Genomic DNA, 4,643 nt, shown 5'->3' with positions numbered 1-4,643 from the left:
CAAGTGGTGATAATAAGGTGAGTTGATAAAACTAAATTAATAAATGTTGCCACCAGGGGATATTTCTACACTTCTGAGGGATAATGTTGAAAACAACCAATCACCGTATGTTCGGAAAAATTCATCACAAGTAGTGATTGAATATCATCCCAAGCCTTGAGGTGACCCATTGACCAATAACCTGCCTTCTCTTGGAGAACCTGATTGTTTTTGTAGCCAAGTGACTTCAATCTGCTTCAGCAGTTCTTTTATGTAAACTATGCCTACATTTGTGCCCTGTAGGCAACATTTATTGCTTTTTATTGGCTCACCTAGTCTGTTATAGAAAATGTGTGATTCATCCCAAATTTATTTTGTTAATTCTTTACAATGACTGTTGTAAAAGGCAAAAAAATACTTAGTATGGTGTGATACAGATCTTTCCAAATCGGTGATTTGCAAGTTACATGTAGAAAAAAATGTAAAATAAATAATTTTAGTATTGAATTTCAAATTTTCATATTCTAAAATCTAAATTTATCCTTTCAGTGATTAATTCTTGTGTAAACCCCTGATAAAAGAAAGTGTGAAATGTCTAAACAAGCAGAATTTTAAACAGTTTTGCAACTGAAATACAGTGAATGATCATTTTCCAGTTCAGAATTTTTTTATATTTCAGTAATTTACATAGAGCTAAAAGATTGATATTCTTTTACTGATTAAATTAAAAAAAATAGCTATGTCCAATATCTTAACCCCAAATTTACCAGTCTTTTTAAAACAATGTTTTCTAGACTATTTTTGAAGGAAATGTGTCTGGGTTCACGACTTAAATTTGTTGGTTACAAGGTCTTTAATAGCATATGAGCCACACAAAAAATTTAAATAATGATATATTGTTTGATATTTTCTCTTTTTAATATCAAAGGGTTGTCTTAATTTTTTTTTACTTCATTCTTTTATACTTTATTGCTATTAAATTACATGTTTTGGTCTCATCAAACATAAAACATATTAAGCTACATATACTTGTTTGTTTGTTATCTTACGATTTTAATTAATACTTTTTTTTTTCCAAACAGACATGCAGCAGCATAGATAGGGATGTTATAATAGTAGATCTGAAGACATGGATGATTGTAATAAAAATCCAGGTTTAGGATGTTCGAATGAAGTAACATCGTTTAACATCAGCATTTGAATTTTGTTATCTCAGACCAGTGATCCTCCATAGGTAGTAATGGAGATCTTGAACTAACCTACCATAAGTTTGAAAACTTTAATTTAATATAACCTATGATGAATTACTCTTTAAAAAACTAACTACAAGATGTAATTGGATATAAACACAATACTTATATATATATATTAGCATTAACTGTTCAGTATTGATATATATATATATTTTATAGAATATTCAAATATTTTTCACAACATTTAAGAAAAATCAATAAGTGGAATTAAAAATGAATTGTACTTTTAAATAATTCAAACCTCTCGTGCAGACAAAATGTAAAGGTGGAACAGCACTATTGACACAAAAAGATAACTACTCATGGCTTTAAGACAAGGCTGAACAGATGAATTAAGACATAGATAATACAAGAGTTTTACCCCTCCTATTCCTCCCCCTCTTCTCACCAAAGTTATCAGAATGAGTTACTCTAGCATATACCCTGATTGCTTATTGTATATCTTGTATAGCTAGTCACTTTATAGTTTAATTAATATTGTAATTTTCATATATTTTTTCATGTTTCAATAACTTGAGAATATGTAAATGTTAATATTTTCCTTACTTAAAAATGTATTTCAGAAAGATACTCACCTACTCATTGAACTGAGAGCTCTTACCTTGTGTTATTTGCACAAAATGTCTGTGTGTGTGTCAAGCCGTTGAATGAAGCAACCATCCCTACACATAATAACAGCACTTCTGTTAATTGGTAAATACCAGTCAGAGGCTGTTTTAAACACTACTTGAATGTCAGAGATGGGAGCTGCCAGCCAGTCTGACATAGATAAAATCAATCATTTTTGATATTCAAGGGCTGAACAGAGGTAATCAGCTGTAGGCTCCTCCTTTTATATTGTTAAAAATTCAAAGCAATCCAAAGCATAATATTATGAAGGTAGTAACATTGATCATAGTAGTTTAAAATTAATGTGCTAGCATTTCAGAAAATTTAAAATTAGACACATTTTTACAGTAAAATATGTATTATGAAAAGTGTCCTCCATATGGAATAAATTTCAAAATAAAATATGAAATGCTATGGGAGAAAGGTTACATTTAGACTATAAGTTCCAGATTCAAACCAGATGTTGTTTCCATCTCAGGCATGGAATAATCTTTGCCCAATATAGGTGGCAGAGCAAAAGGTACTGCAAAAAAAACCCTGCATGGTGTTGAGGTGTTGCATATGTGGGTGTCATGTAATGACTGCTCAACTGGCCTGTTGGTTGGCAGAATATGTATGTGTAGTATGACTACTAGGAATGATCTGGTTCTAAGTGTAGGGGGTGAACTAACTGTACTACACTTCCAGGTAAACATCCCAGCTCCATTTCCAATTGAGAGGTGCATTCACTCAGTGTCATACAAGTTGAATTACTCAGCCCAAAGGGAACTCTCCATATATCAATCTCCTTAGTGACTAGGTACTGGGGAAGAAAGAATTCTCCCTTTACTCCACTAGAAGAAATGGGACAGAGGAACTTGTATAGATTAGAACACCTGAGGTGTGTGTGTGGACCAAATCAAGGAAAATGAAGAATGGCTAGGGAATAGATGGAAGATCACTGACAAAACCACACATTAACTAGCAATCAAAGAAATTGAAAGACCACCCTTGAAAAAAGAAAGTGAGATTAGGAAGTGTTGGATTACCTGGATCAAGGGAGTGGTGACTGAATCAGCATCAATAAATTATTCACTTGCTTAGATAAATTGCAAGGTTGGATGGCTAACAAGAATGAGAAAGAAGAGGGGCTGCAAGAAAATAAACCTGCCCTTCTTCCAAGGGATCAGACAAAAGCCACATTTGAAGATGAAAGTGTGGAATATCATGGTCAAAGATCGACATCTGAGGCTACCATAAAAAAGGGACATCCAATATGGAAAAGACAGAGGCCCCAGAATGCCAAGAGGTGAAGGCCAAAGATGGGTAAAGTGAAGAAGTTGGGAAGGGAGGCTGTGAACTATGAACAGGTTCCTAGGAAGAAGTTGAAAGGAATAGGCAAACAGACAGAAAGTAGGCCCATCCAGACTCTGAGGGAATACAGCTAGAGCCATGGAGTCTGGGACTGGTGACCAAAAATGGAAGCTTGGCATAGCAGGAAGTCTCAAATGCATTGATATAAAGATCCCAAAGAGGGAACAAACCTCCAGAAACACCAGAAAATTTAAAGACTTGGCCTGGGAGTGACAGCTGATCTGCAACCAGGCCAAGAACCAGATGTCATTGTCCTGAGCCCAAAAGAGAAGCTTAAGAACAAGAAGCAGAGGTTCTGAGAGCAAGAACCTCCCTTTCAGTGGATGTAAGAAACAACAATGGAGTTATTGAAATAAATCCATTCAGGATGTCCAGGTAGTTGTAACAAAAGATGATGGCAGGCCCATTGAACTGCCCACATCACAAGGACATTAATGTGTAAATACAGCTCAGCAATAGACCAAACATTGAATGGGTGAAGGTATCCAGAGCTGCACCTTACCAGGCTAGAGAGGTATCCATGAATATGTGGAAAAGATTATTGAGTCATGTGGAAACTTTTGAGCAATCATGACAGCATGAGAGCAAAAGATGGAGGTAGAAAAACAAGAGGAGACAGTGGATTACAGGGTATATAGCAACATAAGAAGATGAATATACAAAAGAAAAATAAGAGCAGATTGATGGTAAAAAGAGCCAAATTATGAAAAAAATACAAATGGAAAAAAAGTGATTCAAGGGATCTGAAGTTCAGGAAATACCTGAGAGTCACCAAAAAGCAAACTGAAAAAATTTCCAATAATGCAAGAAATAGTTAAGGGAGAAAGAGGTGAAAGTCTCTTCTTGTTTATTTTCTTTCTACTCCAATCACTGCTGTAGCCTCTCTTCTTGTTTCTTTTCTTTCTCCTCCAACCACTGCTGTAGTCTCTCTTCTTGTTTACATTCTCGTTCTTCTTGTTTCTTTTCTATTTTCTTTCTCCTCCAACCACTGCTGTAACCTCTCTTCTTGTTTCTTCTCTTTCTCCTCCAACTACTGCTGTAGTCTCTCTTCTTGTTTATTTTCTCGTTCTTCTTGTTTCTTTTCTTTCTCCTCCAACCACTGCTGTAGTCTCTCTTGTTTATTTTCTTTCTCCTTCAACCACTGCTGTAGTCTCTTTTCTTGTTTATTTTCTCGTTCTTCTTGTTTCTTTTGTTGTTCTTGTATTGCTGCCATCAAATCTGCTAAGCTGTAGTTTGATTTGCAACTTCTCCTTTCCATCTTCTTTTTCTTTTCTTTTCAGTCCCACTTTCTGACACCAATTTGTTACGTATCTGCTCGTTTGTTAATTTCCGGTATAAATTCTTTCCGAGGAAATTCAACGATACAAGTTCTTTCTTAATTAAAACTAGGTTATTCTTTCTTGATATAAATTTTTGTAATACACAGAATTTCCACAGTCACTTTAAACT

General features: G+C 34.7%; 1 long non-coding RNA gene across 1 annotated transcript in view; it reads left to right on the top strand.

Moving 5' to 3' along the window:
• Positions 1-1,065: 1,065 nt before the first annotated feature.
• Positions 1,066-4,643, top strand: part of LOC111088434 — a 27,768-nt gene continuing 24,190 nt past the window's right edge. The window contains exon 1 of the long non-coding RNA XR_002612972.1: positions 1,066-1,213. This is a non-coding gene — a long non-coding RNA (uncharacterized LOC111088434). The remainder of the gene's footprint in view (positions 1,214-4,643) is intronic.

The sequence above is a fragment of the Limulus polyphemus genome, unplaced genomic scaffold (assembly GCF_000517525.1).
Source record: "Limulus polyphemus unplaced genomic scaffold, Limulus_polyphemus-2.1.2 Scaffold3, whole genome shotgun sequence".
NCBI lineage: Eukaryota > Metazoa > Arthropoda > Merostomata > Xiphosura > Limulidae > Limulus > Limulus polyphemus.
The sequence above is the reverse complement of the archived record's forward strand: the minus strand, read 5'-3'. Positions and strand labels throughout refer to the sequence as shown.